Source organism: Accipiter gentilis, chromosome Z (assembly GCF_929443795.1).
Source record: "Accipiter gentilis chromosome Z, bAccGen1.1, whole genome shotgun sequence".
Taxonomy (NCBI): Eukaryota; Metazoa; Chordata; class Aves; order Accipitriformes; family Accipitridae; genus Astur; species Astur gentilis.
Window position 1 is genome coordinate 25,793,074 of NC_064919.1, and position 27,584 is coordinate 25,820,657.

The following is a 27,584-nucleotide window of genomic DNA, read 5'->3' on the forward strand; positions in this document are numbered from 1 at the left end:
TGTCCCAGCCCGGCCGCAGGCAGCCATGCGCTCTCTCAGCCCTGCTGCCACCTCTGCTTGCTCTGTCCGCAAGTCTGCTTTCAGATAACCCAAGTGTCTCCCATCTCTCTGTCTTTAACTTTCTTCTCACTTTTCTGCTCAATGCCACCTGTTAACACAAGCCAGGCTGGGTGAAGGGCAGAGGGTAGGGGACACCGTGGCTTTCACACCCCTTCTCAAGTGGGAAGCACCAGTTCAGACCTGCTGCTGGTGTGGGTCGGTTGCAGACCTGGCTTGACTGGAGCAAAACATTTCCCACCTGAGTTCTGTGTGATTCGGAAACAGCGTGTGGTAGAAGCATCGAAACAGAGCTTGAACTCAAGACAAGTTTAATTTAGTGGAGGGGGTAGCTCAGGCAAAGAAGAGCTCAGGTCTGTGCATAGTCTTGACAGCTGCAGGGTGGAGGTGCCCAGCATTCAAAGCAGGCTGTGAAGTAAGTGGGATGGACAGGAAAATGAGACTTTGACTTTGGATCTGTGTTTAAACAGTGCTAGGGAGAAGGTTCTTCCCTGCAGAGAGACAGAAACCTCATCCCTGTGGACCCACGGGAAGCGTGACGGGACCCATGCGGCAGCATGGTGCCGACTGCCGGCATGCAGCCTGATGGGTGGCCATGTAACAGAAACACCCGTGTGACGTACCGCTGAGTAAACTTGCATCATCTGCTGTCAGATCAAGGGAGCTGTTTCACTCAAAATGAATTGGGAAACAGGGAGGTTATAGGTAGAGGAAAGGGAAATGGTGGGGATTTTTTCTGTCTCCTTCCCCACAGGAGATGTGTGAAAGCCTTACTGGGTAAGGATGGTAGGGCCCTGACTCGCAGAAAATTAAAAGCCAAATATTTGTTTGACTGCAGCTGCTCTGTGCCAGCTTATAGCCAGCGGGGACTAGGAGGAAACTGGGAGCCAGTCCCTGCTGCAGATGGAATTGGAGTGTCGTATGTCAAAATAAACTGGGGAACACTGTTCTTACAGCCTAGATGAGCAGGTTCAAAAAGGTGGCTACTGGGAAATGCCTGTTCACTCTTTAATGTCTCTTGACAAAAATTATGAGTGGCTGGAGCCAACTCACTTTGGCATTTTAAAGTTATAACTATTTGTAAGTTGGCGACCAATGTCTTAGTCACATTTTCAAGGGCTGTTCCAAGAAAGAATGTAAAGCCCTCTGGCTTTGACATTTATGTAAAACCAGCCATTTTGGTGGCTCATGAGCTGAAAGATTGAGCCAAACTTTTCCCTGGTCTTGTGTATCTTGAGTCACTGTGTGTTATGCAGCATGAAATAAATCAAAGCTGCTGCTTTCAACTCCAGCATTGCTTTAAGAGAGCCGCACTCTGATTTTCCAATTGTGGGAAGAAGATGGAGAAGAAGCAAAGCCGTGGTTCACAGAACTGAAAGGGACCCTGCTGCCTGAGACTCCACATCAAGCAGGTACTTCACGTGCTGTGTGCCAGCCTTCAGTGTGTGCCATACAAGCATTCACACAAGAATAGCTCAGTCAGAGATTGATTGACAACAGGTCTTTTGCTTTGTCAGTTCAAAATACTCTTTTCCTATTTAAAAAAAAAGTGAATAAAAAGACAAAAGAAAACAAAGATAATAGAAACTGAAATTCATCCTGATCCTGTTACATTCTCTATGCACACATGGTCTTAAAATAGAGGGCTACTGAAAAACAGGCAGAAATACTCGTGACAATAGTCTTTAGAAAAATGAATGCAAAGTTTAACATGTTGTACAGGGTGAAATAGTGCAAAAGAAACTTTAATAAGTAGAAGTACAGCATACAGGTTTAATAACGTAACATCAAAGCAAGAGATACTAAAAATGCTAACAAATGGCCAGAAAGTAACATGTTTTACTGGGAAAAACAGACTGCAGAGTATAAATTTAAGTACATTGTTTCCAGTAAAATATGGTGATATATATAACTCCATGAATAAAAATCTAGGAGACATTAGGGAATTTAGGTGTGGTAACCTTTTCAGGTAAACATATTTTTTTAAAAGTTATGTTTTCTGAAGGATGAGCCATCATTACCTGTAGGTATTTTCTAGTTTCTTGGTTTTCAAATTACTATCATTGTGCTGGAGCTGAGCAGTATGTAAGTCCTATTTAGAGGAAAACATTTAGATGTTAATTGCCAATAAATGTTTAAAACACATATTTTGCATATTGAAATGCAGTATTTCTCATTTATGTAATAACCACTGCCTGAATGGTAAGATTTTTTTCTCTTAGGAGAAGAAACATAGATGGCATGAATTAATTACTCCTTTTGTGCAGTTTTATTTAGTTCCAAGGAATGTATGCACAACCTCATTTTCCTGGAGGCTGTGGAAAGAAGGTGTGGAAAGAAAGACAGACAGACATGCCTGTGCCTCTGCTCTTATCTCGTGATGAGGGTCAGAGCAGGAGCCTGAACCCGTTAGTTTTCCAACTGTCTCAGAACTTCCTTTTTTTTTTCTTGAACCTCAGAGAAAGATGCTGAAGCAGGTTGCCCTCTGGTTTTGCACTAAGCAGCAGCTCTTTGGCAAAAATTACTATATGGTCATTGTAGTATCATAACTTATCCCAACTCTATCCATCTTTTTCTGTTAAACTGTAAAGTTGACATTCCTAGTGGTTTGCAGATCTGAATTTTTTTTGAAACATAACTATATGCAGATTTAGATTTCATGTCCTGGTAGGCTATTTCTACCAACTTGAAACTGAAAATCACCTCATCCTGCTCAATTTCCTTTAGAAATGCAAGTGTTAAGCTAAGAGTAATTGCCAAGACTATTTTCAGTTCTTGAAATAGTAAAATCAATAATAGTTTGAGCCATTAAAGCAGCTATTGAGACCCTGTGCAAAGGTTTTGCTGCAGGAGCAGGCATTATGAATGGGCCCCTATAAAAACCCTATTTCAGGAGTGCCTGGAAAGCTGGCAAGTCATGCACAGCTTCAACCTTCTTTTTATTAATAGACATACATTCTCTCCTCAGTATTTGCATAGCAGATTTTATTTTGGAACCAACCCTGTAGACTTTGAAATCTCTTTAGTCCTTCTCTCCCTTATAATCCTCCTTTATAGAATACTTTATGATCTTTTTTTTTTTCCCCTCAATATTTTCCAATTGTCAGAAACACTCAGGAAATTAATGACAGTCTGGTTCAGGCACACAAGAATATTGATAGCTAAAGCCCCCTAGAACAGAAGTTGTAAAATGGGTTTTAAATACTTCACCCCTCTCCCTTGCTGAGTGCTGATGATGTCATACCTTGTCTTCAGTGTTAGAGCAATTTTCCCAGTGTGAATCAGCTGCTTCTAAACTATTTCATTCACTTATGGTTGTGGAGAAAATAGCTATAGACTTCATTTATAAAACACCTTTCCTGATATTTAATACAACATCTATTAAATTTATTTAAGTCCAGACAGTTATTAGCTCAAGTAGCATAAGCTCTGACATTTCGTACAAATTTCAGAGGGCCAAGTTTTGCACACAACTCTCCCAAAATGAACAGACACAGATGCCCACTCATGGGGAATGTCTGCATAAGAGCTGTTGGGAGGTCAGTTACAAAAACCTGATTCTGAAACCATTTCAGATATTTTCCAAACTATTTTGGCATATCTGGCCTAATTCTGTGTACCTGAAATTCTTGTGAAATTTACAAATCTAACTATTCTTTCAGTAATTGGCATATGTTTTAACTAATATACCCTGAGGCAAATAAAGAGGGCCAACTGTTTTACTCTGAAAATTTGATGATTTGGTTTGCTGTTCCTGGTTTAGAGTGCTTTGTTCTGTCTTTTCAAGTTTGTTCATCTTTTCTTGTGACCTTTTCTGGCCAGCAATGCATTTCTCTAAGCTACCTTTCCTATGTCTGCATGGTTCGCAGGCTTCCAAACCACGTTTAATGTTTCTAAAGCTCCAACAAGGCCATGGACAAGAACAAAACGAACCTTTCTAGCCATGTTTTGAACACAAACCTGGATTTTCAGGTTTCAGAGTAGTTTTTTTCCATCACATCCACTGCAAAGTACTTCTTTTTCTTCCTGGCTGACAGGAGGAAAAGCTTTATGTTCCATGACGGGTTGCATAGCTCTGCAAAAGGATTTTGTCACTGATCTTTCTCAGGATACCAGCATCATACTTTGCAAGTAACAATTTTTGTTGAAATACTTGCTGAAATCTGGAAAAACCAGAAACACAGGTTAACCTCATACCCTCAGCAGTGATATGTAATTAGATTTATCGTCTTCCTCCAAATAGCGCTTGGAGAAGTCAGATGGCTTCTCAAATGTCCCAAGACATTTCTTGTGTTCTTAAAGCAAATGTCAGGGTTAGTCTTGATAAAATTTTGCCCGTTCATCAGCATGTAGATTTACTGTCTGGACATCTCCAGTGTTTTAATAACCCCTTCATGTCGGCTTTCTTGAAGTTCTTGAGGAAGTATGGAATACCTGCCTGGTCTGCTTCTAGGACACGAACTAAATAAAGACATTAGCGTGTTAGTGAGGTATATCAAACACCCTTTACCACAAATGTGCCTTTGTGGCAAAGGTGGACAATGGTATCCCGGGCTGCCTTAGAATGAGTGTTGCCAGTGGGTCACGGGGAGGTAATCCTTCCCCTCTTCTCAGCACTGGTGAGGCTGTGTCCAGTACTGGCCTCCCCAGTACAAGACAGACATGGACACACTGTAGAGAGTTCAGTGAAGTGCCACAAAGGTGATGAAGGGACTGGAGCATCTGTCCTAGGAGGAGAGGCTGAGTGAGCTGGGACTGTTCAGCCTGGAGAAGGGAAGGCCCAGGGGGAACTCATCTATGTATATAAATACCTGAAGGAAGCACACAAAGAGGGTGAAGCCAGGTTCTTTCCATTGGTGCCCAGTGAAAGGATCAGAGGCAACAGGCACAGACTGAAACACAGGAGGTTCCCTCTGGACATCTGGAAACATTTTCACTATAAGGGTGATTGAGCACTGGCACAGGTTGCCCAGACAGGTTGTGGAGTCTCCATACTTAGAATCATAGAATCATAGAATAATTTAGGTTGGAAAAGACCCTTAAGATCATCAAGTCCAACCGTTAACCTAGCACTGCCAAGTCCACCACTAAATGATGTTGCTAAGCACCACGTCTACACAATCTCCAGGGATGGTGACTCAACCACTTCCCTGAACAGCCTGTTCCAGTGCTTGATAACCTTTTTGGTGAAGAAATTTTTCCTAATATCAAATCTAAACCTCCCATGGTGCAACTTGAGGCTCTTTCCTCTTGTCCTTTTGCTTGTTGCTTGGGAAAAGAGACTGACACCAATCTCGCTACAACCTCCTTTCAGGTAGTTGTAGAGAGCAATAAGGCCTCCCCTCAGCCTCCTTTTCTCCAGACTAAACAGCCCCAGTTCCCTCAGCCGCTCCTCATAAGACTTGTTCTCTAGACTCTTCACCAGCTTTGTTGCCCTTCTCTGCACATGCTCCAGCAACTCAGTGTCTTTCTTGTAGTGAGGGGTCCAGAACTGAACACAGTACTCGAGGTGAGGCCTCACCAGTGCCGAGTACAGGGGGACGATCACTTCCCTGCTCCTGCTGGCCACACTATTTCTGATAACAGCCAGGATGCCATTGGCCTTCTTGGCCACCTGGGCACACTGCTGGCTCATATTCAGCCAGGTGTCAACCAGCACCCCCAGGTCCTTTTCCGCCAGGCAGCTTTCCAGCCACTCTTCCCCAAGCCTGTAGCATTGCATGGCGTTGTTGTGACCCAAGTGCAGGACACAGCACTTAGCCTTTTTGAACCTCATAAAATTGGCCTCAGCTCATCGATCCAGCCTGTCCAGATCTCTCTGTAGAGCCTTCCTAGGCACAAGCAGATCACCACTCCTGCCAACCTCGGTGTCATCTGCAAACTTACTGAGGGTGCACTTGATCCCCTCATCCAGGTCATTGATAAAGATATGAAACAGAAGTGGCCCCAATACTTAGCCCTGGGGAATGCCACTTGTGGCTGGCCACCAACTGGATTTAAGTCCATTCACCACCACTCTTTGGGCTTGGCTATCCAGCCAGTTTTTTACCCAGTGAAGAGTATGCCCGTCCAAGCCATGAGCAGCCAGTTTCTCCAGGAGAATGCTGTGGGAAGTGCTGTCAAAGGCTTTACTAAAGTCCAGGTAAACAATACCTACAGCCTTTCCCTCATTTACTAGGTGGGTCAACTTGTCGTAGAAGATCAGGCTAGTCAAGCAGGACCTGCCTTTCATAAATGCATGCTGACTGGGGCTCATCACCTGTGCATACCATGTTATGGCACTTAAGATGATCTGCTCCATAACTTTCCCTGGCACCGAGGTCAGGCTGACAGACCTGTAGTTCCCCAGATCCTCCTTCTGGCCCTTCTTATAGGTGGGTGTCACATTTGCTAACCTCCAATCAACTAGGACCTCCGTGGCTACACAGGACTGCTGATAAATATTTGAAATTGGCTTGGTGAGCACTTCTGCCAGTTCCCTCAGTACGCTGGGGTGGGTCCCACCTGGCCCCATAGACTTGTGTGTACCTAAGTGGTATAGCAGGTCACTAACCATTTCCCCTTGGATTATGGGAGCTTCATTCTGCTCCCTGTCCCTGTCTTGCAGCGCACTGGGCTGGGTACCCCGAGAATAATTGTTCTTACTACTAAAGACTAAGAAAAAGAAGGCACTAAGTACCTCAGCCAATTCCTCATCCTTTGTCACTATGTCTGGCCCTGTGTCCAATAAAGGATGGAGATTCTCCTTAGCCTTCCTTTTGTTGGTAATGTGTTTATAGAAACATTTTTTATTGTCTTTCAACACAGTAGCCAAATTAAGTTTAGTTGGGCTTTGTGCCTTCTAATTTCCTCCCTGCATAACCTCACAACATCCTTGTTGTCCTCCTGAATTGCTTGCCCCTTCTTCCAAAGCTCAAAACCTCTTTTTTTTCCCTGAGTTTCAGCCAAAGCTTTCTGTTCAGCCAGGCTGGTCTTCTTCCACACCAGCTCATCTTTCACCACATGGGGACTTAGTCTAGGAAGCCTGGTTTTATCCCTTTCCACCTTCAAATCTAGTTTAAAGCTCTTGCAATGAGCCCTGCTAACTGCAAAAATCCTTTTCCCCCTTTGAGACAGGTACCCTGTCTGTTGCTGGGAGGCCTGGTGATGTGTAGTCTGGCCCATGATTAAAAAACCCTAAAATTCTACTGGTGACACCAGTCATGGAGCAACGTATTGGTCTGCTGGGTCTTCCTGTTTCTTCTCTCATCATTCCCTGCAACTGGAAGGATAGAAGAGAACACTTCTTTTGCTCCTGATCCCTTAACCAGTAGCCCCAAGGCCCTGAAGTCTCTCTTGATTGCCCTTGGACTCATATTGCCTAGCATCTTCATCGCTGACTTCGTGAAAAATGAATAATGGATAATAATCTGAGGGCCACACCACGGTAGGAAGTTTTCTCATCACATGTTTAACCTGGGCCCCAGGTTAAGATACTCAAAAGGCATCTGGACACAGCCCTGGGCAATGGACTTTAGATAGCCATGTTGGAGCAGGGAGGTTGGACCACAGATGGCATCCAGAGGTCCCTGCCAGCTTCAACTATTCTGTCATTCTGTGATTTTGAAACTCTGCACACCCTGAAAATGGTGATTTCTTTTGAGTTTGTGATATAGTAGTTTATGTCTTTTTGACTCATTTTGATGGTTGTCATCTTAGTCCTGATTACAAGACAGACCTAAAAACCTGGTGCTTCACTCTGCCAGAGAGACCGAAAGTGCTTGAGCTATGCACCTAGGCTGTCAAGATGCGCCTGAGACCTTCAAGCAACAAGTCCCACCTAAGCCTTAGGGCTAAGACAATGTCCTAGTTGCGGGGGATGAAAGTGTCCAGCCTCTTTTGGGCTCAGTAGGGTAAATCACTTAGGTCCCCCCACCTGAACAGCATATTCAAACATGGCCTGCTGCTTATTCCTGCTCTGCACTTCTCCAGCATGCATGCTGGCCTGGTTAGCAAGCTCTGTTCAGCTGCATTTTGCGTAAGCCTAGGAAATCAGGCCACCCCAAGAACAGTGGAGAATTTTTATTCCTCTTTCCAGTCTTGGAATGATGGCAGGCTCTAACCTCAGCTTTCCCAGCTTCATGCTTCTGAGCACACCTCCAAGTCAGCATTAAACTAAGGGAATCTGAGCTTCAAAACAGGGAGCTTGATTTCATGGACTGCATTTAGGTAATACTCAATACCAGGCAGTCAAATTATTCTCAGTTGGCTGGCTGATCACACCAAGCTGAACTTTCTAAGCTTGGCTTTTTGAGCCTCTTCAAATATTTTAAAATAAATGGAGTGAGACACCATACGTGTAGAAATCACAAGGTATCTTACACTCCAGCCACTAAATCACTCAAACGATTGTGTTCGACCCTGCTTGCTAGCAGTGCACAACAGATATATCAGCTATTTGGAAGAAGAGTTAGGTCTTTAAAAGTTTCTCTGGAAGGCATTACAAAAGAAAGCATACCATTCTCAAGCTGTCATTTGTTAGGAATAGCAACAAGAACAGCCCCTAATGAGTCCAGATTATGAAATAACTCTGACTACAGACCTTCCAAAACTTGTTGCACAGCAATTGCAAAAGAGGCATGCCATTTGAACTCCAATATTTGCTAGGAGTGGAAACAAAATGGGTTCTAAAATAACGGAGATTATAGAATAGCTTAGCTTACCTGTACCAAAGAGGTATTAGGAAAGCATCCATTAATTTCTTGAAAAAGTTGTTTTCAACATAAGGTACATATATGACTAATTGAAAAGGTCCTTCATGATATTATTTTCCTTTTTATCTTTAATTCTATGTGAATTTGCCATACGTTTTCAATTTAGAAAAGGACATATCCCATATGTGGGCTAAAGCCATGTGAATATATAGTACACTCTCTCCTTGTCACCAGTAAGAATGAAACCAGTGGCAGGTGCCTTGTTCCAATCCTAATAATAGCTATTATATTTTAGAAAGTCTCAGAATAAGGCTAACTTCTTATCCAGTGGAAATCAGTGGAAGTAGTAGTGTTAGGAAGTGTACACAAGCCATTCCCTTTCCCTCATGACTTATTTCTTATTTTCTGGGGTTAATGTTAATTTTCAGCTGTGTTTGACTCACCATCTGAGCAGTATGTTATCATACTTGGCATATATCAATGGATATGTACTCTGTGTAAAGGGAAATGGCTCAAATGTGTGAAGCTTTGCTACAGAGTGGCTGGTTGAGAGCTTGGAAGTCAGAAACAGAGGGAAGGACAACACAATGGGTGTACCTTACAGACTACCTCATCAAAAAGTAATGTTGTATGCAACCTTCCATAAACAGCCGGAAGAAGCTTCAAGGTTGTTGGTCCTTATGGGAGGCCTGAACTGCCATAACATCTTCTGGAAGACACCTACATATGCCATGTCCCATGCATGCATATACAACAGGTAAGATCGCTGTTCCTGTGGGCTGCAAAATGACTGTATTCAGTGCTGCTTGCAGTGCTGCTATGTAGGCAGTATTTTATCTGTTATGTTATAGCTAACTTGGGTATAGTCACCCAGACTATAGTGACCTCAAGGTAGCTGCAGCCTATTAACCCATGTATTACACTATCAGTCATAGTCAAACATAATCCTGGTGTGTTTTGTTTTATTTTTCTTGTTTACCATAGAGGAGGAGAAGCCACACCCTAAAAGTAATTCTTTGAAGCTTGTCCCTAAGACACAGCTGAGGATACAGCTATGGCACTGGTTTAAAAGGTAATCATACTGCAGTTCCCAAGGTGGCTGCAGAAGGCAGAAGGGTTCCTGAGTTGGATTTAACCTAACTCCATTGGCTACTTGCAATAGCATCATCAGAACACATGCAGCTATGGCAAGGGCTGAGTTCTTTTAAGCAGCCACTATAAAGCTAGTGTTATCAAGGCTACACAGAATCAGCACATAAATAAAAGAGATGCTTATGCCTGTTTCTTTTGGTGAACTACTTTTGGTAAGTCTGATTAGATCACAGTATCAAAACGGAAAGTAAGAGATTTGCCCTTCAAAATAAACATCTATTTCCAGCCTCCTAATGAAGCGTAAAATATAATAAATCTGAGTAATATGGTGAAACAGAGTTGAAAGTGGGAGAAAAAAAGGAAGTTCTCTGTTCTTTAATCACAGATACACTTCATATAACCATTTTAGCCCACAAAGAGAAATGTCATACAGGCTCCAGCCACAAGCTCTCAGATTTTTTTTATTCTACCCTAATCTCCCAATTTTTTAATGTAGCAGTGGATAAGTACAAAGAGGAGACAAGAAAGCCTACTCCACATAGTCCCTGAGGTCATTATTGACTACATGCTAAGAAAAGATGAGCAAAAAAGAGGAAACCACAGACCAAATAGCACAGATCTTCCAATAATCACCATCTCATTTATCTCCCCAAGGCAACACCACCTTCCCTGTGGGAACCCTGTTTTCCAGTGGCAGATGAGGGCATTTGTAAGGAACAGAGGAAAACCCTGGACAGGCCTAGAGCTGAAGCCATATTTAACACAGCATTAACATGAACTATCTGCAAGTCTCTGATTAAACCAACATGATCTTCAGCATCCAAAACCATAATCAAACCCAGAAAGCTATTAGGTAGTGGGCTCATGATAGTCTTCCTCTGTAAATATCTGCCCTATTACACAAGTGATTTTCAGGGAAATCCTTTGAGACTGCTGTCCCATTCTGAGAAAACCTTTTCCCTCATTGCTGAATCCTGGTAGAGAATAAAATATTTACCTAGAAAAAAAGACAGTTAGCTTTTGTCAAAGATGATTTTAATGTAGGAGCTAGGATGGAAGTTGTCTGGAGAAGAAAAGTTAATGGCTAGTGAGGACAGTAGTGTGGTTATCTTCCCTGTTTTTGATGGTACTACTTACAGCAAGAACTCTGCCTTGGTGTCTCTGGAGCTGATACTTATCATAACTACGGGCACGTAAAAAGGAATAAGATTATTATTAAAAATTAAATCTTAATGGGTAAGGTTCCAAATGAATTACAACTGGCAGGGATTACAACAGGCAAAGGGAGCTGTTTCTACAAATCTGTTAGCAGTTAGTGAATGAGGGAAGGAGGCACATACCTAGTACTTAAGAAGGAAATATAAACAATGGCCACACTTCATTATTCATAAAAATACACAGAGCTAGAACAGCTGTCAAGACATGATCTTTTAAACTCTTCCTCAATACGCAATCAACTATACCTACACTACTTCTGACAGAGGGCCTGTCAACATGAACTTGATTATGTCAAGCTATGAAAATAACATGACCTTCAAGACAAGCTTCTGTAGTGTTACTATTCAAACGATGTTTTCTGATGTCTGTGCTATGCCACCCATAGCATAGCTTAAGACCATTAATTGTTATCTTCCCTACCTGGGAGAAAGAGAACACATCACTCCTTTGCTCTTTGCAGACATTTTCTTTGCTCTTGAGCATGTTATTTTCCCTCAGGGTTCTTGTATTTGTACTGAACAACCAAAATTTGTTCAAATTATTTTTAAAGGTGAGTTAGACTTCTGATCATTCGTGGTCAACATTTTTCTTCAACAGAAACGAGACTCAACTTTGCAGCAGGTTATCAGTTTCATTTGCCTTTGAAAATGACATTTGAGTTTACATATCACATTATGCTGTTTGCTTTTTCTTTTTCCTGCAGTCTTGCACTGGTGAATCATACTCAGTTTTAATAACATTTTTTTGCTTCAGTCCTAAAAATAAAAATTTAAACTGTGGCTAGATGTTTAATTTAATTGAAATGAAGTGATGATAGTACCAGAGGCCAAAAGAAGGAAGGTAATTTCCAGGGTTATTTAAAAATGAGTATTATGTTTACAACTTTCCTTCCCTCCAATGCCAAGGACGCTAGAGAAGAGTTGTTTCAATTCCCTAGGAAAAAAAGAAATAAATTTTGGGAATGTCACAAATTTAATAAACATTTCTGTCTTTGCTTTAAAAAAGATCGACATTTTCCTCTTCTGAATCTTGTTTTTTTTCCTCTTATTTTCAAAATGGGCATTTGATTTGACATTTTCATCTTCAAACTCAGAATGATTCCATCATTAAAGTGGAAGTGTAAGAAATTTTGATATTAGAGGAAAATGCTTCCAGAATTGGAAGTACAAGAAAGACAAATCTATAAATGTCCTTGAATAGTCTGAGCATAAAGATAATGTTTAGTATAACAAGACCCAAACAGTAAGGAGTGTGGGAAGCAGAATGGTCAAGAGAAGTTATGTGTGAAAATAACGCTTTGTGATGCTGACACTCCTTTTGTGAGTTATGATTATACACTTTTAAATGATGATATATAATTTGCTTAGGGAATGGACTGAATTCATATGGCCATATCTGAATTTTGAGCTTGTTCCCAGAGTCCTAGAAGACTGACTCTGTTGAGGGTTGCTTTACTTCTTACCTGGGTCAACCCTTTGTGTATCCTTGTGCCTGTTCCTGCTTTGAGAGCTCATTTTGTGTAGCAGAGCAAGCCCCCATTTCAGGAAGCTGCTCCATGGGTTGTACACCCTTCTGAGCACAGTGTCAGCCAGGCTTTGAGCTTCCTGGTGGAAAAACACTGGGATTCCTGGACATTTGGAGAGAGTGGATGACCCAGTCCTGTCCTAGCAGAGCCACGTACCTGCCAAGCTGGAGAAGTGGGGCAGGGCAAATTCCTGTAATGGGAAGAGCTCCAGAGAAGTTGTGGAGGTGGAAGGACAGCAATGAGATCCCCAGAAATCATTCCTGTCTATATACGATGAGCTAAACTATGGTCTTGCCAAGACACTTACTACTAACCTCCAACATCTGATGAATGGCAGCGAGGGGCCCAAGACCAAACCTAATCTCTGAGGGTGCTTTCACCCAGCACAGGCCTGAAACACACCCTGGAGAAGAGAAAATCAAGACTGAAGTCCATAATGCTGTGGTTATTCTATTATCCTGTCTCAAGTAATTAATACTTTGGAAAAGAGTACTAGAAACAGGTCTCATGTAGAAATTGGATGCTGCCTTACTAATCCAGTTTCTGACAGTCAGTGGTTCAAGGACTTCCTCAGCTGGAGGCTTCTTTCAGGCAGTGACATTCAATAGCTCTCAGTGGACCTATCCTGCATGAGTTGCTCTAAACCCTACCTGATTTCATTCCTACATTTGGTTTCCATAGCTCCTAAGGTGATATATGCCACAGCTTGGCTATGTGTTTTGTAAAAAAACACTTTCATTGTCTGTTTTAAATCTGATGCCTGAAAGTTTGATGTTCTTTTTATTATAAGAAAGAATGCATATCCATTCCCTAGTCACCCCTTTTCCTGTCCCTTGGAAATTTTATGAATCACCCTCTGCAGTTGCCTCTTACTGGTGGAAGAGCTGTTAAGTCTCCTGTCACAGAGACTCCATCCTCTGCTCTTTTCCCATCTGTCTTTTTTCAGATGAGGGATCCAGAACTGGATTTGGTATTCATGATGCAGTTCTTGAATCTATACAATTGCAGAATCATATTTTTATTTTGTTTTCAGTTCTTTTCCAACTCACGTTACTGTAGCAATAATATTGCAGCCAACAACACCAAGGGAAAGTTTTAGATTAAAACCAGGTGACCTATTGAAACACATGATCTTTATCCATAAACCTTGCCTTCTTAATGGGTCCCAGTATTTTATTTGCCTTTTTGAATGCTTCTTCATATTGAGCTAATGGCTTTAACATCTATGAACTAAACAATTCTACCTAACCTAGAAAACACAGGTAGGGCATTTTCTCCACAGATGTATTATACTTCATTTATCACTGTTGAATGTCACCTGCCATTTTAGCACTCTATCACTCTGTACTGTGCAAATCTTAGTCAAGCATAAGACTCGTTGCCAGAAGTTGCTCTGAAAGATGTCAATTATTATATACTATTTGCAAAAATTGTCATCTCACCAGTCAGGCCTTTCTTCTAGGTCATATATGAGAAAGTCAACATGAATTCTTGAGATATCTTACTGAAAATGTCCTTTTATTGTGAAATCTAACAGTTTATTCCTGGCATTTATTTCTCAACATTTAGCTGGTTGTTAATCAACTTTACTCTCCCATCACGACTTAGTTTCTTTAAGAGACTATCACAGGAGACCTTGTCAAAAGCTTTTGTAAATCTAACTATGTTGTATAAGCTGACTCACCTTACATACATGCTTGCTTCGTAGTACACTGGTGAAGCATGATCCTTCTTAGAAAAGCCATGCTGTTTCTTCCCAAGTATAATGTTTATCTCTGCTATCCACAGATTCTCTTCTTTATTACTGTAGTTACAACTTTACATGGCACTGCAATTAGACTTACTGGTATTTAGATTTCTGGTCTGCTCCTGGAGGCCCATTTGAGAATCTGATGATTGCCACCTGCCAGTCCTTCTGTTCCAGGGCTTATATGACCATAAGCTGCACACTGCTGCTGCTGTCTCAGCTATTTTACATCTTGGTCCTTTCAAACTCTTGGGTCATTACCAGCTGGACCTGACAGTTTGTTGCTGTTCAGTTTCTCATTCAAAGCATTTTTTTGAGAAAACTAAAATTTTATTTTGAGCCAACTCTTCAGATTTTTCTTCTGCCAAAATCAGCTCTGGCATATGACTCTGCATTAGACAAAAAAGCAATACTTAACTCCAGGTTTTTTTACTGGAGCATTCCTTCACCTCTTTTTTTGGTCTGTTAACTCCACAGCTTGGCATGCATTCAGTTTCCAGAATAAATGAAAATACATTAATTATTTTGTTTTTGTCTTTATGTAGTTGTTCTGCTCTTTGTCTGCCTTGTAGTGGTTTTGTGACTAATTTCTCAACAGTTCACTGGTGACTCTGCCTCTCATTTGGGCTTGATTCCTGTGTTAAAAAATTCCTTGTCTTACAATTGATAACCATCCTTCGGCTGATGAACTCAGTTGCTTTTATATGTGTGTGCATGTGTTGTCTTTACAGTCCTTCTTGATCTGCCATACACATTTACTTGGTTTAGTAAATAACATATATCCATGTTGCTTGCAAGTGTTTTATATTTTGACCTGTTATTTCCAATTTCCCTCTAACAAGTTTAATTATTTTTATGTTGATCAATGCACCCACACTTGGTCCGTTTAATTAAAATGTTAATTCAGCAGATTTCCCCCCCCGCCTGTAAGAATACTGCTCTTGAGCATCTTTTGGTAAGTTCTGTGGGAGTCTAAGACATATATTGAGTCAGGTTGCTTGGATTTGTTACAGCTAATACAACTTTGTTTCTCTTCTTGTGAGTTCTCTGACAAGCTGATTCAAGAGGTAACAATTTACAGTGTCTAAAATTTCATGAAACTACATGAGAAGTAAATAATTCAGTAAGTAAGTGGCCTATTATAACTTGCTCAGACTTTCTGCTTTATCTACTACCCGATCTGTTAGTTCTCGGTGAATCAGAGCATGTAGTTTTAGAAGAGGATATGGACAAAACCATAATCTCAGAAACTCTGAGTAAGGAGTGGAGTCATCATGAAACCTTAAAGGTAGGTCCCAGACTGCCAAGAGCCAGCAAACTGTGCCAGACTTTTGGAGCAGCTGCTTTCCATCGTTAAGAAACACACCAGAGAGAGGTATGTCAGATTGGTAATAATGAATCCCAGTGGATTGAAATCCCATGCCTGAACAGGAAGGGAATAACATTAGGACTGTAGTACTGCTCATCCAACTGGGATGGAGAAAGTAACTGCAACATGTTAAGAAAGAACAGAGAGGCTGCTGATGAAAAAAGATGAAAAAACACATGTAAAGTAGAGATAGGCAGGCAGACAAATTTTTGTGCTGGTTAAACCATGAGAAAACATTCTTAAAACACTAAGTATCCTTGAGCTGCAATAATAGTCTTTGCTTCAATCTCCAAATCTACCTGAAGAACTACCTGACACTCTAAGAAGTTTTTTTTAAAATTTAGATTATTTCAATGTTTTGCAGCTGCTGGCATTAAAATTAAATGGGAAGGAAAGGAGCACTTTTGAAAATTCTTATTTCATTAAGAGAAGCACACTATGATGGACATGACTGTTTATAGCCAAGCAGGTATGATTATACTGCTGCTTACACTGGTATTTGATGTGGAGTTCTCCAAGTTATTGGAGGGGAGAGCCAGAAAGCCACCGCTGTGCAAAGCTTCATGACTCCATGCAGACTTCTAGCAGACTTCTGGAAACAGCACTGCCATGTCACTTTTTGGGATGCTTGCAAGGATAGGCACAATGCCAGACTGACACAGCTGTGCTTTTTTTTGGACCCTACAGCCATAGTATAGCCATACTTCAGCAACAGGAAATACTGAGTGTGTCCTTATGCTCTTCAAGCCTTGGATGGTTTACCTTCATTTATGTGAACTGACCATTCATTTTTATCACTTAATGCTCAAGTCCTTCGCCTGCTTAATTGTTGGCTTCTTTTCCTAAAAGCTAAATGATGGAGAGACATTCATAGCAGTGTAGTAAAAATCTAACACAACCTATGTACAGATAGTAATCCATGGTCTATGAAAGAAGGAGTAGGCATAGAGTTAATACTTCCTACCAGACCTTTACGTGAGCATGTTTGCTGGCAAGCAAAGGCATCTTTCCTTACAGAACTTTACATTATTCTCACTGAGGACCTAGTGGTATTTGTAGGCTAATCCAGAGTAATGGTTACAGTGGGAAATATTTTTCAAATGGAAAAATTGAGGCAAATTTTAACATAAGTTTAGAAGCAATAGCAGTTCTGGCCATAAAAGTGCAGTTGGAGTTTGAAGCCTGTTTGATTACAGCATCAACAAATTTAAAGCCTTGATTCTCTTGCTTTGTGGGTTTTTCTTCTGAACATCCTACCTGAAGATGGATATTCCTGAAGGTTTGCTAATAGTTCTTAGACAGTTGATTTTAAAGTTGGCTTGATTAGTAGACCATAATCAGTGTACCTACTTGACAAGCAGAAAAACAAGAGTCTAAATTTCAAGAAAGGAGAAAAGAAGATAACCCAGTTTCCAAGTCAACCATCAACATCATGGTTATGCAGTATATGGTTTCTGTGGAAACTCAAGCGCAAAGTTATAAAAAACATAAGAATAGATAATGCAAATTTCATATCACAGAAAGTAACAAGAGAAAAGTTATTGTAATGTATGTCATGCAGTCTGGAAGAGAGAAAGTCGGGTAGAGATCACTTCCTTTCTGGAAATGAGCAGGAGGAAGCAACATATCTGGTCTATGAGCTTTCCTACTCTGTGCAAGCCTGAACAATATTTCATTTTTGTTATGTTAAAAGAACTAGTCAGAACTAAAAACATAAAATTAAAGTTTAATATTTTAATTACTGATTTCACAACACAGTATCTGAAAGAATGAAATACAGAGGCTAACACAGGTGCCTTCGTTTTGCTCTGCACCTAGCAGGGCAAGTCTGCTTGATTATTATTGTAAGAGAGAAAGTTAACTTCATGGAAATCCTGCAGAAAATCTGCAGAAATACATGGGAAGAAGCTGTAAAATTTTTCATTTCAGGCAGAAACAAGCAAATTACCTAAGAGATTCAATGAAGGCCTTAAAGTTTTATTGAAAAAAAACCCCAAACCAAACCTAATGAAAAAAAACACCACACAAACATCTAAAGACATTTCTTCCAAGAGTATTTATAGTGAATTGATTAAGAAATCAATTTGGAGGAAGCTCTGTGAAAAATTATGTGTTGAACTGGGACCAGTTCTGTGATTTGTGGTCCATCTCACCATGCTGATGAACAGCTGGGAGGGTACAAGGAAGTGGGAATTCATGTCTTCAGGACAGCTTAAGAAATGTTCATGAAACATAACATGTGGGCAACATAGTGGCACATAGCATCATCATGACAAATTCAGGAAATAAAATAGCAGAGTAGAAAGAAGTAAGATAATCTTTTTGCAGAAAGGTTGAGACAGTCAAACTAAAAATAACGAAAAGGCTGTTAGAATTGCAGGTTGTGCATGTGAAAGTTTTTAATTCTTTGAATTACCCTTATTGCTCATGTCATAATCAAAACTCAATACAACATCTCATCAAATTAACAAAAAGTACAGCTAAAGGAAATACTGATCAGCATCTGGGTGCAGCACAGATCATCATGGCAGCAGCATCATGGACCCCTGGAGAATGTAATGACAATGAATCCTTTCTCTCTTGGTAAGTCAACTCTCAGACAAAATTTTAAAAGTATTTAAAATTAATTTGAATTCAGTTTCTGTTATGCTAAGTGTCATGCTCTGAAACAGGAGCTTTATAGGGTTCTAAGTATGTAACAAAAAGAGGCAAAAATCCTGACACTTTACAGCAAGGAACTGAATAATGCTTTGTAATGGCATGGCATCTTCCATCCAAGGAGTTCAGACTTCTATATTTTTGACAACTGAAACTCATATCAATGCTTTGAAGAGCCCAGGCAGGGCAACCAAACACCTAGATCTCCAACACATCCTCTCCTCTGCTCTGGTCTGTCTCAGTATCAGCTCTGGGAGCACACTAGAGTCAGTTCTCTGAAGGAATTGAAGAGAACTGGTGCTTCTGTCATCACACTGGGAAACAAATGCATTGTGAGAAGCAAAGAAGAGCAAAACACCCTCAGGCTCAATTTTTTGGCTCAAATAATTGCAATTTTCAGCTGTTGGTAAAACATTCCATAAATTTTGTAGGTTCATGCAATTTTTTATGTATTCTGCTAAACAAACAATTTATGATGCACTCCTATGAATAATAGAAAAATACCTCAAAATTTTACAAGGAAGAAAATCATAAATGTATTAACTTTGGCAGCAGCACAGAGCACATGAGATGCTAAGAACAGTGTAACAGTGTAACTGTAGAATTGTAGCTGAAAGACCTCTGTCCCTGGGTATGATATCTCCTTTTTAAAATGCAGACTTGTCAATATACATCTTCAGAAAAAAATAAAAGCACTATCACTCCCTCAAATCTAGAACCCATAGAAAATGTCTTGGTTGTATGCTTCTGTAGCATCCCTTGCTGACAAATGATACTTCTTATTGTTATTCTCTCAAATAGAAAGGTTAGTTGTTACAGCACGACCTGGTCTGATAAGAAAAAAAGAGGAAGGGTCTTACTGACTCCTAAACATTGGTTTGAGGTCCTCATAGCACAAGAAATTGAGACCTCTCCAGGGTATGAAGCTAAATTGTTTACCTTTAATCAGTCATACATGAAGATCGCCAGGTGCAAACCCCATGTTTTTTTCATAGAATCACAGAATAGTTTGGGTTGGCAGAGACCTTTAAAGGTCATCTAGTCCAAACCTCCTGCAATAAGCAGGGGTGTCTTCAACTAGATCCGGTTGATCAGAACTCTGTCCAACCTGACCTTGTATGTTTCCAGGGATGGAGCATGTACCACTGAGTTAGATGGTAGACTTCTCTTTTAATGATGAAAGAGCTAACAGTGTTGTACCCCACATGTCCTTAGTTCAAAAGTTGTAGGTTTTGCTGAGTCATTTTTCACAGTGAATGAACACAAATCAGGTTATGACAGTAGTTAGGTCTGTTCAAAAATTCATACATGCTTTTTCAGCCCAGTGGTCAGAAGCCATGCAGTTTTGATGAGATGAACCACTGTGCTGCTTTCTCAGCATCGCATTCAGAGATTGTGTTTACTTGTGTCCCTATATATGTGTACATACACAGACAAGGACACGCACATGCGCACACTTACGTCACATGCACACAGAGCTCTCTTGGGGCATTACAAGGCTCTTGTCTTAGTAACTACATTATTATCATTGGCTGTGCTGTGGAGATTTCATATATATACTCATGGAGAAGGAAGACTGTGAAAGAGGTTTTATGACAGTAGGAGCAGCTAATAAAGCTTCTGTTAGGACATAAAGATAGCATGAATTTAGACTCAAGGCCTATAATCTATTACCCTGCACCACCGACTAAGACGAAAAAAATCAGATGTTGAAAACAGAGACAATCTGAGGTACTAATGAGACTGATTTTTGGGGAGCTGCATGTTTCTTGGAGGGTCGGAGGTTACCTGAAGGTGCAGGACCTCCCTTTTCTGGCAAACAGAAAAGTCACTCTGCCTTTTGGTGTGAAAGAACAGGGACATGAAGACATGGACGTTATACCACAAGTGCAAGAGAGGCCTGACAGCTTCCTGCTATCCTGTTGTGAAAGAAGGGTGAAATGCCACTCTGCTCCCAATCTCTGTTTCCCCCTCAGGAAGCCTGGCAAAATATGGAGGGAGGAAGGACCCACAGAGCTGTTTTCCCACCGTTGCCACAGGTAGGGTTAGAGGGACGAGGACTTCACAGGCAGGCTTGTGAGGTGGGAGGGGACAAAACCTGAGGTGGTCATCAGGAAAGCAACAGGCTGATGAGGGAGCAAGACATACGGGGGCAGAACAGGGAGAAGTTGCATATGCCTGGGAAGGCAGCTATGGCGTTGCGAGTTGACCTCGTTGCTGAGCAGTAGGCAATTGCCAGCTGGTGGCCTGGAGGGTAAATAATTACCTTTGAATTTTGAGCTTCGGAAAAAGCTGGAAGTTTCTCAGCAGCAGGCTACCTGTAGTTCTGTCCAGTTTGTCCTGAGACATGCCTTTGAGCAGGAGCTCCTGACTGACGGCCATCATCTTGGTCTTGCAGTTTGGAAGTCCTGCTTAACACTGAGTTATCACAAGTGACCCATACATGTTGTGAGTGTGTAGGATGGACCCAGCAATCAGGAAGGATTCAGACTTTCTTTTAGGTCTCACAGTTTTTGGCAATTAGGAATACAGGATACAACTATGAAAAACTAAATATTTGCCTTGAACCAAATAGAAAAATTCCAACCCAAATAAATTCCAGGTCAAAGAAATACAGCAGGAGTGCCAGCATATTCTGAGTTTGATTCGGAAGAAACCACAGACACACATTTTGATCAAAATTTGTCTGAATATAAGAAAATATTTTAATATGTTAAGAAAACTTTTGCCATTTGTCCAGATGATGAGTCAATATTTTACTGTAAAATCTAATTGTGAAAACGTAGCTGGGTGATGCATGTTCCTTTCTCCTAGATCATGACTCAGTCAGAGTGAGAGGGAGAGAGACCACACAGCCACATCAGCAGAGTTCAACAAACGGAAGAAACAAACACATCTGTGCCTCTCTGAAATGAAAATGCCAGCAAATGTCATCAATGTGCACTAAACTCCCACCAGGAAAACCCCAAACATGGAGGGCTAAAGGCTGCTGCCACCTCCACATTGCAGAGGACTGCTGCACTTCACAGTGGCACTGTGTTTCACTGGTCAAGCAGGAAACCTGGTAAAGCTGGAGGGTTTGTTGCAGGACAGCGCTTGGGCAGCAATGCCCTCACACCTCTCCAGAGCAGAGCCCAAAATCTTGTTTTAGGACAACTTTGGTTTCATTTTTCACCTCTTGTTAGAGGTTCCTGGGGATGCTTTTTAAATAGTGGTGTTGCAGTTTTCTGGACTCGAAATTTAATTATTTTTTTTTTTTAAAAAGTTTAATCGAGTGATTTCAAAATGCATCAAACTATTTGTGCAACACAACCCACCTTGAGAGTCTCTCCTTTTAATGTCCTAGAAGAACTATTCCTCTTAAGGAAGGCAGTGAGAAGAAACATGGCTTTGGCATTCTTTTCTCAATGCTGTAAAGGTAACTTCTCCACAATTCCATGCACAATATAGTGCTGTAACATCAACCTTGTATGTACAGTGACATTTTCTGGCTTTTGCCTCATAAGCAAAGATTTAATTTATTTGATTTTTGATCTGGTGCCCCAGGACACTTAAGCTTTCTCTGTTACATGACAAAACTATTTTTACCCCACAGAACAGGACTTCTCCTTTCTTGATTGCATTTTATTCAAATATTAATAATTTAATATTAAATTAAATTAAATATTAAGTTCAATTCATTTTAATTTTAATAATTTAAAATATTAAAATATTTAATAAGGAAAGAAGATTTGATGATTTTTCCTCTCTTGAATCAGCTGCTATAACAAATTCTGTCTAGAATTAGCCCTGTAAGTCTGTAAAAAAATTCATTATACATGTTGGATAACAGATGAGGCTTGGAAGACTAAATGTGTGAACTTGTTTGGGGCAGCTGCAGTAGTCTGGGACAGATGAAGAAAATTTTGTCTCAGTAAATTTGTCAACAAGGAAATAAAGTGTAAGCATGTTAGCATTTGCATAAACATTTCTGTAACAGAAAATAACTTAGTTGATAGTCATTAGGTAAATGGTAAGACTTCAAGTCATTGTTCATGTGATAACAGCTCCACCAAAAAGTATTAATGGCTATTAGGGACAATAATACATATCTAAAACCATGTGAACATGAGCAATGAAACATAAGGTTTCGCAGACCTTTCTAGACCACCGGATTACACTCGTAATTAGACTGTGCATTATATGGTCGCGTAAGACACTGAACACAGCCTAACCATGGCAGCGTGTCTGTCTTCTGTGGACCACTTTCCATGAATAAGCAGCAGCTCATGCAGGACTTCTGGTAGACTGGCTCCAATACAACCAGAAATCATAACCAGTTCAGCTAGCTCCATATGGCACCATACCACATGGATCAGGCTGAAGGTTGCTTCTTAATGGTTGGTAAGAAACAGTTTGCAAACTTTAAACAAAGTACAGATGGGAGGCCCTACAGAGAGGCTGTGGGCAGAGAGAACCATATAGCCATAGTCTCAGGTGTCAGATAAAACATTGCTGATGTCTCCAGCTTTGAGAAAGAAGGCATTGAGGAGAGCTTCAGTAGACAGTCTGAGTGGGTTTTTTTAGACATGTTAATTTAAGGTGATGGCTGGTTATCCACATGGAGCCAGCCATCAGAGAAAAAGGACCAGAATTTAGCTGGGACTAAAAGGCATTGGGAGCAGAAAGTGGATCTATGAGCTGTTGGGGCACAGATGGGAGATGAATGTGTGCTTCCAGGTGAGATACTGTTTGAAGGGAGAAGACAAGAGAACATCAGAAGAACTTCTGCAGAGAGGAAGGATATCATCTTCCAAGGAAAATTGCATGTCACTATGGGCAAGTTAATATTTTTTATTTGATAATACACAGCATTAAGTAAGGTATCTTTGTGTATCGTTGCTTTTTCTATAGAGACACTGCCTGGAAATGAGAATAGGAGTTAAAACAAAGATGCATTTGCGTTGTTTACAGCAAAAAGGGTCCTTGCAATTTCCTACATGCGTCATTTCTGCGCAGTAGATTTTGAACGTCCTGACTCATATTTGGCTGGTATATGGTAGCTCTAATGTTCAGGAAACTTGTCTCTTTTCTGTGGTGGTGGTTCTTAAGGGAATATTTTTCTCAATAATCTAGTTAATCTGATTTGATGATATTTTATTGTAGATGAATTATCTTGGATGCAGTTCTTACTGATAGTTCTATCCTGTCAGAATGATGAATGTTATGAAATGACATTTTTTTCTTGGATTGCTTGATCTTGAATTCTCCCCAGCTTAACTATTGTTCATGCGTTTTAGATGTTTACAGGGAATCAGACTCTTCCCAGCAGTGCCCATTGACAGGACAAGAGGCAATGGGCAAAAATTAAACCATATGATATTCCCTCTGAACACACAAACCCCACTTTTTTTACTGTGAGGGTCGTCAAACGTTGCCCAGATAGGTTGTGGAGTCTCCATTCACAGAGATATTAAAAACCCTACTGGATGTGGTCCTGGGCAACCTGCTCTAGGTGACCCTGCTTGAGCAGGGGGGTTGGACTATATGATCTCAAGAAGTTCCTTCCAGCCTAAACCATCCTGTGAATCCATGAGATTTCATCTGAAACCTTGCTACCTTGCTGTAACATACTGACTTTTATGCTTACCCCCACATCTTTAGTATCTCAGGAAAAGCGAGCAGCTTCTAGAGACATATGTTCATATAATGTTGAGAAAACAATGGCTGTATGGCTTATTTTGGGCGTAATTTCCTTTGAGCGGTTTTCCTCCACATCTGGGAGATTTGGAAGTGATACCGTCAGATAGTTTAAGTCCCACTGGTACCTAAGCTACTTGGTCATCACTAGATGTGTGGTAATCTTTCCTCCTAGGGCCTAGATCTTTTGTGACATCAGTAAGTGGCCATGTACCGTACTGAATCAGTTGTCATTTCACTGGTTTTGTTCAGCTTTAGATCTAGTCCCGTTCTTTCTTCTAACAGATAGCAGAAGGTTCAGGTTATTATGTGCCAGAGGTTTTGCTTTTGGAGCAACTCAAGTATTGATTGACTGCATTTGGGCATACTTGCCTCTTTAGAACAAGATGCAAACTTTAACCCTTTTAGTTAACATCTCATGGGTTTCTTATTACTATTTATTTATCAACTCCGAGAGCTTTTGTATTTGCTCTTTTCAGTGAAAGTCATATCCTGTTGCTGCTTAAGAATGTGAAAATGGATATGTTTCCTCCTCTGCTTTTATTTTCTTCTTTAAAATTTTTACATTCTGCAGTTACCATCCTGCAGGAACTGACTCATTGCTGGGCACCTTTCAGTGTGTGAGATTTCATAGACAATGCATATTTCAGGCTTTCTTCCTACCTTCAAATTTCATTTCTCTCAAGTACTTTTTGAAAGTCAAGTTCTTGCCATATATATGTGTTACTCTAGATATAACTATTTGGTTCTGCATCCTCTGCTTGGAAGTCATGTATTGGTTAGGTAGCCCTGGCTGAAGGACCATGCCCATCTCATAAAATTTAGAGCATAGAAAAGACTGGAAACAATGGACACCCTCACACAAAGTACGGAGCTGCACAACGAAGTCTGACCAATGTCTGCAAGTGCAAGGATTAAGACATTGCTCTGCCATGCTGTGAGCTTTGAGGCAGAAAGATGACAAGGTGAACATAGGCAGAACTTCTTAGACAGAGAGCATGCTGCCATGGCAGACCGAGGACTGCTGAGTAAGCAAACTGCCCACTCTGCCTTCCTACCGGCTTCTGGGAAAGTTGGGCTTATGTATATTATGTATAAAAAATGCAAGGCCATGCAGAGGAGACTATGGCTTACATCATTGATTTTCTCTTCTAGTGCAAATCATCTTGAAAGGTGCCCAGAATTAGGCTAAACATTTTAGGGTTACATTTTGGCTCTGCAGAAATTTTTGTAGCTTGTAGTATCCGGTATTTTACTAAATACTACACACTACCATATCAGTCTTTCTAAATAATGTCTCAAATCTTTTAAATAAGTCTCCAGACAGAGAGCATAAGAGATAAGCTAGCACATTACCATGGCACCATCCTCATTTTAAAGCTACTGAGGCCAGATTCAGCCCTCTTGAGAGACCAGACTGAGGTGCTAGAGCGCAGTGCCCTGTCCCCACAACATCGCTCCAGGTAAGCAGAGGGAAACATTCCAAGCATGACTGGTACCTTCAGTGACCCTCTACCCTAGGATGTTCTATGACTTGACAAGCAGCAAGGTAAAAGTGTGAGCTAATTGCTAAATGTTCTTGTATCTATTTTATGCAGTACGGTTTCATACCTTTTTAAAAAAAGATATTCAGTGAAACTTGAATTGGAAATTTCTGATTTACCTTGGACTTTTTAGCCCTTTGGAAATTGACTGCTAGTAATCTCAAAAGTCCTGAATGCACTATTAGGATTACAGCATGCAGGAATGTATTAAGTGAGGACATGTGGAGCTATTCACATGTGTGAGAGTGCTCAACACCTGCTGTGCCCCTTTCTTCAGAAGCTGAAGAATAAACAGGAAACATGAGGTGAAGGGAACCAAAGCCCTGAGCTTGCAGTGCTCTCAGCAGTTGCTATCACAGACATTACTATTCATGGGCACAGGCACAATTTACTACACCACCCTGGCTGGCCACACGGACTGAGTCCTTGAAGTCGGACTACGTTGCCAACACAGATCATTCAATCCTGAAATCATGGCTCAGGCCTAAATATAATATATTGAAATGCTTCTAGAAATGACATTAAATGATCCTGCGGCACAGTGCCTGTGAGAATTGAGGATGAACTTCTGCTGATGCCTACTACTCCTGTGCCTCCATGTTTTCTAAATATTATTCATGTGTTTGTTTTACTTTCTGTGCATGGGTTTTGCTGTGGAATTTTTGTGTGTGTTTTTGGGGTGGGTTTTTTTGGGGTGGAGTTGTGCGTTTTGTTTTTGTTTTTGTTTTTGTTTTTTAATTAAGTAATAACAAATGGATAGTATCATTTTGTATTCATTCCATTTACCGTTCCATTTATCCTAAGATACCCTAAGGTTTTTTGCTGTATCTCATGAGTATAATGCAAGCTTTTAAGCATGAGGCTGGCTGAACACGGGAGCAGGTGGCTCAGACACTGCAAAACCTCCATCCCTGTGAATTTTCAAAAGTCACTTGGGCTAAGCCCTGAGCAACCTTGTCTAACTTGCAAGCTAGTTGGACTGCATGGCCTCCAGAGGTCCCTTTTACCTTAATCTTTCCCTGAGTCTGTGCTCTCAAGCTGTTCTCTGTAGTCATGAGCACTGCTCCAATAGTGAAAGTCGAGTCTTACCATTCCAGGATCTAGTCCTTCAATTAAAAAAAATACAGTAAATATTATGGGTATTAAAAAAAAATAATTCCAGGTATTGCCTATAGTGTTTATCCTTTTTAAATAGAAACCACAATTCTGTGTGTAACCTTGTTTTATCAGATAATATCAAGACAATAAACACCATCCTTAAATACCTGTATTTTCCTGTGTTTGATTTGCTCAGCAAATACCAGAATATTTAATAAAACTATTATTAATTTTGACTCACTACTTCATTCCTGTAAAAAAGTAATTATAATATACCAAGTAGTATATGAATCACTCCTTGTTTAGATTCAGATTTTGTCTGGTCTTCTTCATATCAGTTTCAGAAGTTTCCCAGAGGCTGTCCTTGGCTCACATTTTCATGTTTTGATCTCCTTAAATGAGCATTAACAGATATAGAAACTAAGCCTGCAAAAAATTTGTCTTACAGTAAGAAAAATTTGTCTTACAGTAAGAAACAAATACAAACTGTGTGTAGGACGTAATTATAATGCTTAGGATTAACTCATAAGGTTTGCAAACTTTAAACAGTATTAGCCTGTTGATAATTCTAGCACAAATATTTTAACAAACATTTGTGTAAAGGTGTTTCTGGGAATTTGGACTGTTTAAAGACATGTGTAAAGACAGAACTCAATTTCTCTTCATTGCAGGGTGAGACCTGACTGACACTGAAACACAGGCACAGCCTGAGACTTAAAATGGGACACAGGAAGAATTTAAATGCCTAAAGTCAAGATTGTGAAATGGAAAACACCTGTTGCCTTACCTTTGAGGTGCTCCAGCTCTGTTAGACCCTCACCTTTACTGAAGACACTCTGCAAGCACTTGGAGTGGTGCCTCTGTGCAGACCTCCCTGTTGTCCCAGGCTTAGCTGTACTTGGCA

At 40.6% G+C, this 27,584-nt stretch overlaps 1 long non-coding RNA gene across 1 annotated transcript; it reads right to left on the bottom strand.

Moving 5' to 3' along the window:
* Window positions 1-1,678: 1,678 nt before the first annotated feature.
* LOC126036400 (uncharacterized) lies at window positions 1,679-27,584 on the bottom strand. The gene is made up of 3 exons (XR_007505140.1): window positions 27,468-27,584; window positions 4,018-4,220; window positions 1,679-2,149 (listed from the first exon to the last, which is right to left on the bottom strand). It is a non-coding gene; the product is annotated as an uncharacterized LOC126036400 (long non-coding RNA).